This window comes from Primulina huaijiensis, chromosome 9 (genome assembly GCF_012295235.1).
Source record: "Primulina huaijiensis isolate GDHJ02 chromosome 9, ASM1229523v2, whole genome shotgun sequence".
In the NCBI taxonomy this organism is placed as follows: domain Eukaryota; kingdom Viridiplantae; phylum Streptophyta; class Magnoliopsida; order Lamiales; family Gesneriaceae; genus Primulina; species Primulina huaijiensis.
In genome coordinates, this window is record NC_133314.1 from 16,192,976 (window position 1) to 16,207,753 (window position 14,778).

The window sequence follows — 14,778 nt, forward strand, 5'->3', positions numbered from 1 at the left end:
TTTTACGACATCATGACTTTGTTCAATTTGTTTCTTTGGAATTTCAATTCGAGCAGGAGCATTTACAGCATGTATATATGATTTAGTTACCCCTTTTGTATCTGTAAATGCATCTGGTATTTGATTTGCTATTCTTTGCAAGTGCACAATTTGCTGTACATCTTTTTCACATTGTTGTGTTCTTAGATCCAGATGTAACAATGATGAAACATACCATGTAATTTTTTTTTCGGTATGTTTCTTGTCTCCCCCTAACATTGGGAAGATTTCCTCATTAAAATGACAATCAGCAAAACGTGCTATGAACACGTCGCCTGTCTGAGGTTCAAGATATCGAATGATTGATGGACTATCATAACCGATATAAATACCAATCTTTCTTTGAGGTCCCATTTTCTTTCGTTGAGGTGGTGCAATAGGCACATACACCATACATCCAAAAATTCTCAGATGAGAAATGTCTGGTTCTTTACCAAATGCAAGCTGCAATGGGGAGTATTTATGATATGCACTTGGTCTGATGCGAATTAATGAAGCAGCATGTAAAATTGCATGTCCCCATATAGAAATAGGGAGCTTTGTTTTCATAATCATTGGTCTAGCAATCATTTGCAGACGTTTAATCAATGATTCAGCCAATCCATTTTGAGTATGTACATGAGCAACAGGATGCTCAACAATGATTCCCATAGACATACAATAATCATTGAAAGTCTGGGAAGTAAATTCACCAGCATTATCAAGTCTAATTTTCTTGATTGTATAATCGGGAAATTGATTCCTCAATTTTATTATTTGAGCAAGTAATCTTGCAAATGCAACATTTCGAGTTGACAATAAACATACATGTGACCATCTGCTGGAGGCATCAATCAATACCATAAAGTATCTGAATGGTCCACATGGTGGATGGATTGGTCCACAAATATCACCCTGAATACGTTCAAGAAACATTGGTGATTCAGTTTGGATTTTGGCTGGTGATGGTCTTATAATAAGTTTTCCAAGAGAACATGCTTTACATTGAAACTTATTATTCTGAAAGATCTTCTGGTCTTTCAATGGATGACCATGTGTATTTTCTATAATTCTTCGCATCATTGTTGAACCAGGATGTCCTAATCGATCATGCCAATTGGTTAATATTGAAGAATTATCAATTACCATGTTTGATTCAATGGGACGTATATGTGTATAATGCAATCCAGTAGGGAGCATTGGTAGTTTTTCAATCACATATTTCTTTCCTGATTTATATGTGGTAAGACACATATATTTCTCATTCCCTTCATTCATTGTTTGAGTATCATACCCATGGGAATATATATCATTAAAACTCAACAAATTTCTTTTCGATTGTGGTGAATATAAAGCATCATTGATCAAAAATTTTGTACCATTAGGTAACAAAAATTGTGCTTTACCACATCCTTTAATCAAGTCTACAGGACCTGATATTGTATTCACCGTTGTTTTTGTTGGTTTTAGTTCCAAGAAATATCTTTTATCTCGGAGGATAGTGTGCGTTGTACCACTATCGGGTATGCAAACTTCAGCTTTGCTCATAGCATTTTCCATATTTGAACTTCAAAAAATATGCAATGAAAAAAAATTAATGACAATACATATGTAAATATAACACATATCATAATTGTACAATAAAACATTATCATATAAATACATGAAAAATAAATTATTGTACATTTATATTCTACCACTATATTGTTCATTTTCAGAGAAATCATTGAGAAAATCTGCAGCATCAATATTGTTCATTTCTATCCCACCAACATATTGATCATTTCCAGAGAAATCATTCATAAAATCAGAAGCATCAAAATGAGTTGAATCACTCAAACGGTCACTTCTCTCAGTGAAGTTGATCTCTTTTTCTTTCTCCTTTATTGATTCTTTTATAGAGCTTGCAAAGGTGCTCAGGGGCTCGACAAATACGAGACCAATGTCCTGGATTGCCGCATCTGAAACAAGAACTTTCAAATCTTTTCGAGTGATTTTCATTAACACTCATGTTCTCATGATGCCTTTTCTGTGGGTGGTTCGTGACGCCCTTTTGAGATGTGTTATAAAAATAATTATCTCTATTGTTTTCAAAAACACGGCCTCGACCACGACCAATTCCACGTCCACGTCCACGACCACGACCTCGACCTCGACCTCGACCTCGACCAAAACCTTGTCTTTCAATTTGATTTTGGTTTCCAGGTTTAAATTCATTTTTACTTACAGCATTTACTTCTGGAAATGCTGATGATCCAGTGGGTCGGGACTGATGATTTCTCATTAGTAGCTCGTTGTTTTTTTCCGACACAAGAAGATAGGCGATGAGCTCAGAATATCTCGCAAATCCACGCACTCTATATTGTTGCTGTAAAGTTATATTTGATGCGTGAAACGTGGAAAATGTTTTTTCAAGCATTTCCGATTCTGTGACCTCATGTCCACAAAATTTTAGCTGCGAGATTATTCGATACATCGCTGAATTGTAATCACTGACTTTCTTAAAATCTTGGAATCTTAACATATTCCATTCATCACGGGCGGTCGGAAGTATAACTTCCCTTATATGTTCAAATCTTTCCTTCAATCCTTTCCACAGAGCCATGGGATCTTTTTCGATAAGATATTCACATTTTAAACCTTCATCGAGATGTCGACGCAAAAATATTATAGCTTTTGCTTTTTCTTGTGATGAAGATATATTATTTTCTTTAATGGTCTCACTTAGACCCAATGACTCAAGATGCATTTCTACATCGAGAGTCCATAGCATATAATTTTTCCCCGTAATGTCGAGCAACAAATTCGAGCTTTGTCAAGTTTGACATGGGGGTACTAAAAAAAATAATAATGCATTTTATTAGTTAATGAATATTGCAATACAAAGTAATAGATAAAAAACAAATACAAGCATTCGTAAAAATAAAGAAAACACATGAGGAGGATATTCTCCGATAAGTACAAGATTCGTGAGTATTATAACCAAAATAATTAAAAATAACTTTGTGAAAGCCATCTTCTTTTTTCTTCAAAAATTTGATGAAGAATAATTTTAGAGAAGAAGAGAAAGTTGGAGTGATTGAATGTGTTTGTGAGATCATATTTATAGGGCAAAAACTAGCCGTTTTGTTACCGTTTATGACCGTTGGTGTACAAGAAAATAAATGTATGTATTTGTATAATTTTATGGTAATAATATGGTGTATATAATATTAGTAATGTTTTAAATAATTATGTATATCATATCACAATATTATAATGAGGTGTCATAAGATATTTTGTTTAAAAACCTTATAGACTTTTATACTTGTCGTATCCCTTACCGGGAGTGTGGGATGTCGTCTTAACATCCTCCCAGGATTTATAACAAGTTTTTTGAAAAATTTATTTTTATTATTTATAATAACATTATATTATATAGTAAATATATAAACAATAAATAAATAAACAATAAAATAAATATTATTACTTTTGTTACTTTTTTCTTCTGTTTTGGAGCTTGGAAAAATATGGAGGACTTTTAGAGCTTCGTGCTGATAACGTGTTGTGAAAAAGTAAAAATTTACGGGAAAAAGTAAAAATCTCAAACTCTCAAAATTATCACACTACACACTTTATAATATTTTTCTCTCAACTCAATTGTGATTTTCTTCACAAATGAGAGATCTATTTATAGAAAATTTTTACAAATAATCCAAAAATAAATTACATCATTACCTTCATCATCACACATAAATTTCAATATTCAACACCTAATTTTACCTAATTTTCAACATTCAGATATTCAACATTCAATATTCAAATATTCAATATTAAAATATTAAATTTTCAACAAAAACTAGTATTTTAATAAGTTTGACGTTTTAAAATGTTATCTACAGAATTTTTTTTAAAAAAAAATTTAATATTTAAATATAATGTGAAACAAAATTTTTAAGGGAAAAAAACTGTATAAAATATGTTGATTTTTTATCTGATGTGATATCTGATCATAGGTTAATATACACTTGTCGTTTTACTAAAAACCATAATTTATATTTATTCTACCACACAAAAGTTCAAAGCATCATGTTTTACTCACTTACCCAATCTAGATAATCAATGCTTACCAACAATACCTCGAAATAACGGTGTTATCTTATAAGATATGAATGATGAGGTATTTGACTTTAATTTTGATGAATTTACACGAGATGTCATTATCTTCGCACTGCATGACATGCTAGATGAGTATAAGAGACTCTCAAAATCATTCGAGAAGTTAATGCAGAAAAGAAAGGCCTCAAAGTTAAGTCAAGTGACTTTGGATATATGCAACGAAAGGAGCTTCAAAGTTTTAGGGTGAAATTAAATCTGTTGATAACTAAAATTATAATATGCGAAGAATGTTCCAAGAAACGTTGAATGAAAATCAAAGTTGTTCAAGTTTGTTAACACAAGGAACAAGACTTTCGTTTCTCTTGGAAACATCACTACAGCAAAAATGCAATACGACAACGGATCCATTGTCGTAGCCTTTTTAAAACTGTTGTAACTGAGGATGTTGTCGTAGGTGCGTTCAACGACAACGTGTAAAATCCGTTGTCTTAGGTACTAATTAGCGACGGTCGGTTGATGACACATCGTCGCTAATTAGCGACGTATATTTTAGCGACGGTTGAATATACCGTCGCTAATTTTCGCTAAAATTAGCGACGGTTCTCCATAAATTTTTGCAGTAAAATAAAAAAATTACTTTTAATATTTAATAAATCTAAAAAAAACTCACAGTCTCACTATTCTAACAATATTCATGATCTTAACTAACTCTTAAAAATTTACCAAAAATTGAAGCGAAAAATTTTACCCTAAATCGAAACTAAAATACTCTAAGAAAGAAAACTTTAAGTGTTGTGAAGTGGTGTGGAGGAAAATGGATATAGAATGTGGATATTTATAGACAATTTGCGACGGTTTTTTGTTTTAGCGACGGTTTTTTGTAAACCATCGCTAAAAGCGACGGTTAAACAAAAACCGTCGCTATTAGCGACAGTTGTTTGTTTATCCATCGCAATTAGCGAGGTTAAACAAAAGCGCGGTTAGCGACGGTTAACAAAAACTGTCGCTATTAGCGACCGTTGTTTATTAAACCGTCGCTAATTTAAATATTGCGACGGTTTTGCTGAAAATCGTCGTAATTTTTAAATTAGCGATGGTTTTAACCGTTGCTAAATTTAGCGACGGTTTTAGGTTAACCGTCTAAATTTAACGACGGTTTATAAGAACCGTTATTGTTTGTCCAAAAAACACGCTAATCGACAACGGTTTTAGAAACCGTTGACGAATATCCAAAAAAACACGCTAATAGACAACAGTTTATAGAACCATTGTCTTTGACCCTAAAAAAAAGGTCAAGAAAACCGTTGTCTTTGACCCCCAAAAAAACGCTAAAAGACATTTAAACCGTTGTCTTTTACTTAAAAAAACGATATACGACAACGATTTTCACTAAAACCGTTGTTAAAAAGTGTACAACAACGATTTTAGTGTAAAACCGTTGTCGTAAGTGCATTGTTGAAGGGGTTTTTTCTTATAGTGCATACATGAAATGTAAAAGAAAGCTGGTGATAAAACTGATTAGCTTTGGCAATAATAATAGCAACTCCCATGAAACAAATACTCAATCGTGCCCGGACAAAAATGATAAATTTTGTCCAATTCAACACGATATATGAACGTGACAATATAGAAATCCAAAAAATTCTGAATGTATTTTATGAGGACATGGCTAAGCATAAAGGACTGAGCTATGTCGAATCGGAAAGTTCTAAGCCCCACAGGACTTGGCTAAAGCAAAGAAAAGGCCCAGCTGGACAGGGTCACAAGTCTAGCTCGAGCCAGTCTAACAGAAAGCTTTATCCAGCTGGACATAACTCTGTGAAAGGTACATAGAGTCAGTACTATAATTGCAAGCCAATTCAAAAGAGATACAAACTAACTTAAAAGGATGATCGTTCCAAATAACATATGGTGAGACATAAGACATATCATAGCACCACACATGATTTTGCACAGTCTCACACTTTCATGGACATACACACGGGTAAACCAAATAGTCTAATTCAAGTGTGGGTATCAAAATATTGTTTCAATGACTGCGGGTGCAGAAGAAGAAGAAGAAGAAAAATAAAGAATCCACTTAGTATCTGTATAGTGGTTAGTCAAGACACATTACGGGAGATGTCAACCTGATCTCAGAAGTCATTGAATGCAACTGACCAAAAATCACTTTTGGTGATAGATTAAAAGATAATGATGAGGGTAAGAGCAAGATTATCCACGACAAAATCATTATCAATGATGTGATTTTAGTTTAAAATCTTTGCTAAAAATTGATTAACATTAGCCACCTATGTGATAATGGTATTCTGTTGAATTCCACAATCACACATGTATCATAAAATCTAGCAACAGTGATATCATGCTAACTGAACTAAGAGAACAAAACACCTCTCATACATTTTTTTTCATTTTCATGGTAACAAACACTGATTGAGACAAAAAGAGATAAATCACTTAATTTCAAATCATTTTCGATCTGAGCAATCAAGAGTTGATAACCAGACTTCCCAAAATCGATTTTACAAAAAATAATATCTGCACTGCAAGCCAATAGGTCTACTTTTAAAATAGGCGTAAATCCTCTACCAAATACTTGGATTTGCTGTACATAGATCTATTATATAATATACCAGTGAGCTTAAGCGGGATGAGGTACACTCTAGTGATAGTAGATTATTACTTCAAGTATACATGGGGTGATATTTCTACCATCCAAATACCGGATAAGTGTCCACTTGGTCAAGATTTGAAAACGGTTGAAAAATGAGAAATTTGTTGTGATAGATTGGATAAAAAGCGACAGAGATACTAAATTTACAAATAAAACACTTTCATAGATGACCAAAGAATTAAGCATGAGTTCTCTGCGGCAATGTAACCTCTACAAAATGGTGTTGTTGACAGAAGAAACTGGACATTAAAAGAAGCAGCTAAAACAATGATAGCAGATTCTAGAGTTTCTCATAAACTTTGGGCAGAAGTAGTCAACACATCTTGCTTTATATAGAACATATCAAATGACACACATCAAATGATAAATGAAAAATATAACAAGACTCTTTATGAGATCTGGAACGAAACAATACCGAATATTTCCTAGTTTGTTTGGCTACAGTTACTTCATCCATGATAATGGGTATACACATTTCACCGCGTTTGATGCTAAACTTTATATGGGTATATTTCTTGATTATTCCTCTGTTAACAAAGCTTATAGAGTATTGAATAAAAAATTTCTAAGTTGAATAAATCATACATGTTATCTTTGATGAAGCATTTGTCCATCCAGCTGAAGAAGAAATCAATGTGCATGATTTGAAAAACAAGTTGGATACTACTTACGACGATCTCTTACTTAAAATAATATTATTTTAATAATTGCAGAAGAATAACAATTTTCATACTATATGATTAATTATAAATGTAGCTCTTATAACAAAATAATGATCACAATGCATTTTACAAAATAAATTTAATAATAAAACTCCAACGTTTGAATACCATAATTATAAAAATCCACAGTTAATTAATAACGAGTGGTTTAATTTGGAAAAAGAGTCTAACGTGACATAATAAATTTCAACGTGCTTGTCACCAACACTAATGAATAAAAATCAGAGTAAATAGTTTCAAAACGCGCATAAATAAAATATGATGATCTGCAAGGTCATCGAGTGTGCACTGCCACTGGTCAGAGTCTGTTCACTGGTCACCGCCTCATCTAACTCATCTGCATCGATCAAATCTAATGAGTCTAATGACTCAACAAGCATAAAATGTGAATAACAAGTAATATGTAATAAGATTCGTGCAATTTAAATATAGCTAGTACATAACATAATATGAGCATAAATATGTATAACGCGAATTTCATGTATAAACATTTTCATAAAATCATATTTTCATGCTCGTCATACATAATCGTAATCGTAAATCATTTTGCGTGGAGTTCTGCTTAATGCAAGTGACCCATAACATAAATCGTCTGATCAAACTAACCACAGTACTGGGCCGACAAGGATCACCACAGACTTTGGACTGGATGTCCACTCCCTAACATATAACATAATTCCCTCGAAGAGGTTGGAGAAGTTCTCGGACACGTTCTCCGGCTTCCAAACCCATAAACATAATTGTCCATAAGACAAATCGCATACCTCAAAAATAATCATTTTCCACGTCATACATACATACGAACATCGTGGAAATCGTTGGATCGTCCCCGGACATGTTGCCACAACATCCTCAATTAATATCCAAAACAGCCCCTAAAGATGCATTTGGACGCGTACGACTCGCGAATTAAATAGAACCACTTGGGACTCGACCCACACGCGAACTACGTACCAAACTATTGTCCAAGGTCCTAAACCCAGCCCGAACTGTAATGACCCGAATATTTATTTTGAATGAATTACTAATTAATAGATGATTAAACGGTTGCTAATTAAGCATTATTAAGGAATTGATAATTCGGGATCAACCTGTTGGGATCCACCGAATTTAAAATGGACAACCCAATCTACTTCAGATTACATTATCCCGAGAAATCAAAGAAGAGAAATGAGATTCTGATACATGGCAGATAAGATTGATTCGGATTTTGTGAACTAGTCCGGATGCAGCTTATAAATAGAAGCTGATTTCTTTTATTTCCTACACCGCTTCTTTCAGAGAGAGTTCTAGCCATATACCTTTGATTTTCTAGCCAGTTTCTAAGTCATTTTTGTGTCGGGAAGTTTCGGAGCTAATATCGACTCGATGAGGGGTCAGTGAACTGGATCGAGACATCGTCAGCGGGCTGACGACGGACGCATGTATAATTTTAAGCCTTAAATAGTGATTTAAGGATTATTAGGAAGAACTTTGTAGCATGTTTGGTAATTCAGGATCTGGTTTGATAATCATTTCATTATGTTGGTATTGTCTAGGTTTAGAGCTTTCTGTCATAATATTTTAGTGAGGTACGTGATGTACTGACCGAGATATCCAAGCGTAGTATACACCCTTATATGCTGCATATTTATCTGTTGCATGATACATGTTTTACTACTTTGGCATATTACGCATGACATATCATGTCGAGCCTGATATCTTTTGAGATATATCTCGTTTGTTGGGGCGGGGGCCTCTCAGCCCTATTCTGTATTGTGGGCGATGCGGTATCGAGAGCTACAATGTTCGATGGGACCCGCGGGCTCTGATGACATGGACATTGTAGGTCCACATCTTGATGACGAGTGTGTGAGCCAAAACATTCCTAGGACAGATTAGAGACTACACACTCAGGCTCCTTTAGACTGAGCATGAGATTCTTGACTTGATCCTTGATATCCGAGCATATTGCATTTTGCATGCATCATATCAGTTGGTATACTCGTACATTCTCGTATTGGGCGATTGTCGCTCACGTCATTGTTTTTCGTCTTGGGCACCCCATTTCATGGGGAAATTCTTAGTTTGGACGGTTCGGACGGTCAGGACAGTAGCTAGAGCAGTTGGGTTTTCGGTGGCGATCCATTGGAGGTTTTATATGGTTTATCTTTTTCTTATTCAGAATTATGTTTTCGTTATGGTTGTATTAATCATTAATGTTTAAGACCGATGTTATTGTTTTGTTTTCGTTTGGGTTGTAAGTTGATTAAGTTATTGATTTTCGCTGTTTAATTGTTATTATTAAGTTTTAATTTTGCATATGTATTAGTCTGTTTAGTAGTGGCTCGGTAAGGGCACTACATTTAGTGGCATCGGAGCATGCAAAGATTTTTGGGACATTAGTAATTATGTTTTGAGGAATTAGAGTTTGATTTTGGTTTCTTTTCAGATGTCAGGAGATGGAAGCAGTCACGGAAGTGTTCGACATGGCCATTATGGCGACGATGAAGCTGTCCGAGAACATCGTCATAGAGATCATGACAGAAGGCGTCACCGAGATCATGATGAAAGGAGACGTAGGAACCGTATCAACATTATGGATTTCATGAAGATTGGACCTTCACCGTTGACAGGAGATGAGAATGCTGATATTGCTGAAGCTTGGGTCGATATCATGGAGCAGTGTTTTCGACCGCTGCACTACGACGAGGATGAGAAGATGGAGATAGCCGATTTCATGATCCAAGGAAAAGCTAGGAAATGGTGGAAACCTGTTTCTGCCATTCTAGTTCAACAACATGGACAGATTCGTTGGGAACATTTCCGTCAAGCCTTCATCAATCGTCACTTTCTGTCATCTCTTCATCAGGAGAAGAAGATGAAACTGTTGACCATTAAGGAAGGAGATTCTAACATTGAGAATTACCAAAATCGTTTTACGGATTTGTTGTCGTACGCTTCTCACATCAGTGAGAATTCTGCAGCAAAATATTCTCACTTTTTGAATGGTTTGAACCAAGAGATTTTTGATCGAGTTTCTGTCTGTGACAATCTGACTTCATACGAAGGATTAGCGAAACATTGTCATCGAGAAGAGATCAGTATTGCTAAGAAGAAGGCTATGCAAGCTAGCAAAAATTCTAGTTCGTTGAAACCGAGGGGTCAGTCTTTCAAGAACTACATATCTTCTTCTTCTTTCGGTTCTGGAGGGGTGCACAGTTTTGGTAGAAAAAGATGCAATGTGGCCATTGCGGAGGCAATCAACAGACGGAGAATTTTCGAAGAGTGACAGGTGCTTGTTTCAATTGTGGTGGTTTTGGTAGATTGCCCTAACTTGGATGATCAAAGTGGAGGCTGATGTTCTATGACAGGGTCTTACAGTGGAAAACTAATGGATCGGTTCTAACACCTGCAAAGGTGCTTTAAACACAATATTATCAATGAGCTTCAATAGCTCGTGTTCTAAGAATGTAAATACCGATGAATTAAATCGAGTTTGGTTTTAAACCAAGCGGAAGACACTCGAAATAATCTTTCGTTAAGAAAGCTGACTTATTTGAAAGCCATTTAACTTGTGTAAACTGAAATAAAGGGGATCAGTTATTGTAAATATCACTTCAGTTATGGTGAGAACTGAACTGATAACAGCTCGAACTGATCAAATCAATTTGAAAACGATAGTTAAACAGTTAAGTACACAAGATATATTTATAGATGTTCAGAGACTTCAACTACTCCTACGTCAGCCTTTCTACCACCTCGGGTAGGATCCACTAGAAGACTTTGATTTATACAATACCTTGTACAAACCCACTCAGCTCAAAACTTACCCTACTGCCTAACTGAAGTCCTAGTCTAGACTGAAGGCAACATCTTTCAGCCAACACTTGTTTAATGTCTATGTGTTAAAGACTACATAAACAATATTAACGTCTTTGTGCAAGAATCACTCAATTTATCAATACGCTCTATCTGTATGTACGTGAGTGATGGGGTGTGTGTGTGAGAGTGAGAGAGAACTGATACGAAAGTGTTCTCACACACTGAGAGAAAAGTTCTTCTAATCTAAGCTGATAACACTTTGAAGTGTTCCCTCAAATCTGGGCTGATTGTTTTTTGAAAGCTGATATGAGTTAATCGTGCCCTCCCTCTTTTCACACACTTCTATTATTTTTCTTCACACTTTTGTTGATTGTCTTGGTCTTGAATTTATAAAGGCTTCGAGATTGTTCATCAAGACTCATCAAATTTGTCCGTTGCAGTTTTAATTTGTTCCTTGATATGTGGTGTGCTGTCATTATGCCACATAACTTAAATTCCTAGTATTTAAATAAAATTAGTGTAATGGTGAGTAGGGTCAAATCCACAAGGAACGGAGGACGATTTCTTTCGAGTAAAATGTAAATACCCGGGGGGTGGAATTTCAGGATATCAATTTAATAAAATACTAAACTAAATTTATCCAAGAAAATAAAAACAATGAATTTAAATGATAATTAATCAATTAGAATAAAGTGAATAATTTAATATGAGAAAGATCTGATTCAAGAGAGTTCTACTATTTAATTATATCATTGTTCATCAGCTAACAAATAATTTATTCAAGTTATTCCAAGCAATTAACCTTAGAATTATAGAGATAGACGCTAAAATTCTTGTGTTTTCCTAAATTAATTGACCGAACCCAGCATCCCATCAAAATTTATCAATAATTAACTAGGCACGATAGTGTTCCATATTAATTAAAAATAGCATTTTCGTTTTTGTGAAAACAGTTAATCCTAAAATCTAACAATCGAGATAGCAGCAATTGATAGATCAAGTTTCGTTGATTTATTTAGATTAAATATATTATGATAGCACAACACATCTTATCTATGCTACTCATATACCAATCATTCATGACAATTATGAATTAACGAATTCATGGTTAGCAGTAGAAAATCCTATATCGAATTAAATTGTCAGATTAACCCATATACAATATTCATATAATTAAATCATAAATCGACAAATACTTGAAATAACAAGAATATTAAATCTAAGAACGAACACATCAAGTGATAAATTAAACAATAAAAACAACTCTTAAATCAGACTATAAAATTAGCCAAGCATGGCTCAATTTACAATCTCCATAAAAATAAATAAAGAAAGGAAGAGTACTAGAATTGTGGAGAAAATTGGAGAGAATACTTGAGCCCCTTTTCTTCTTCTTCTTTTTACGTGAGTTTTTGTTGGTGATTGGAGAAATCTTTTCTTCTCTAAAATCCGCTGCCTCCCACGTGAGTTGTGTAGGTAAAAAGGAAGTTTTGGGTCCAAGAATATAAAAAGCCCACTAATATAAAATTATAACTTAATCACTAAAATTAAAATATACTAGAAAATATCCTTCAAAAATATAGAGTTTTTTATGGAAACAACTCTATCTTGTATTTCTTCCTTATATAAAAATTCCTTAATTGTCACTAGGCAATCGAAGAGTAGTCATAAGGCGTGATCACGCCTTGTCCAAAAACCACTTCTGAATCTTTATGCTTCAAGTATTTCACTAAGATCATATCGGCAACTTTAATTGTGATATAAAATCACCTTTTTAGACCAAATTTATCGCAAGAGCAGAAAACTTCATCCTACAATAAAATCACACAAAAATGTGTCAATTAAGCACGTTGAAAGTGGTAACAATGAGAGATATGACAACAAAAAATGCCAACTATTATGAGCCTATCAAATTTCCCACACCTAAACCATGCTTGTCCTCAAGCATAAAAGAGTCCAATTCATTATATCAACTCATTATCCTCTTTCTTTTTCATTTACTTGTCCGTAAAATATTTTTTTTCATGCACCAAAGAAATTTAATTGTTGGACATCTGACTACCAATATCATGAGTAATTACTTCCATCCGAATGTATAGAAATAAAAATGCGTAGAGTCCAAACACTCCTCACAGGATTCGCTGATACACTTATTATTTCAACACATCATCAAGAGCAACTTCTCATAAATGTAGCAGTAAGAATGTAAAATCAGTTGCACACAAAGAAAACATCAGTTTATTTATTCATAGATTCGCATCATAGGCATTCAAGATTCAAATGAGAGAGCTAACGAATAAACACTAAATACTTTATGGATCAAACAAATTCACTCTACCATGTTTTTTTTTTTGGTTTTATTGTTTTTTGTTTTTTTCAATTAAACATGCAAAAAAAATGAGAAAATTGAAAATAGAAATAAAACTATATACCCTCTCCCACACCTATATGTGGCAATGTCTTTAATGACACAAAAAATAGATACACAACACAGACAGTAAAAACGCAAGAGAAGTTAGAGAACTCCCCTGAAAATTGTTGGGCATCGTGGAGTAAAGCTTTCTATTGCTGTGGCGGGGGAAATGATGGAAGCTGTTGAGACAAGATGTGAAAGAGGTGAGAACAAATAGTGTTAGATAAAAGAAACGTAAATTCTGTTTTTTTTTTTCAGAAGATTTTTTCGAACAAGGCGTGATCACGCCTTGTCAAAAGACATATATTTTGTTGGGACTACAGAGGAAGTGTATGAACAAGGCGTGATCACACCTTGTTAAAAGACTTTATCTGCGTTTAAGGACTCAAATTTTTTATTTTTTTTGCGCAGAAGTGGTATTCTTATAAGGCGTGATCACGCCTTGTTAGAAGACATCTTCTTCACAAAGGTAACAAAAATTTTGTACTATTTGAAAAAAAAAAATTTAAAATAATAAGAACAAAAAATTTGGATTGTCTCCCAAAAGCGCTTGATTTTTAGTCATCAGCTTGACCCTCAAAAGCACTCATCAAATAGCGGTTGACGCCCAAAGTACGTGTCATATGACACCACATATGGGTCTTTGTTCCACGTGCCCTCCAGTTTGGCTTGATGTATGCAATGTAAGCTCGTCTCCTCAACAAAACGTGACTTTAAATAATAGGCATGAGATGAGAGTATCATCGTTGGCCCTTGAAGAACAAAATCTGTTGAAATCGGCAATGAAGAAGGACAAGGATCTCCTAGATGTATGTATGATAATATTATCGACGAGCTCAAATCGATAGTCTCAGGAGCTTGTCCATCTCTCAACTTCATTGGTGCCTCATCTTCGTGTGATATTTCTTCCAAAATTTCTTCAGACTGAGGCTCGACAGTTTCCTCATTCAATGTCACGCGCTTGTTTACCATATCATTCAATCGACTTATGATTATTTCAATACTATATCCCTCATATTCTTGATGCTCGAAAGGTTGGTCTGTAGAAT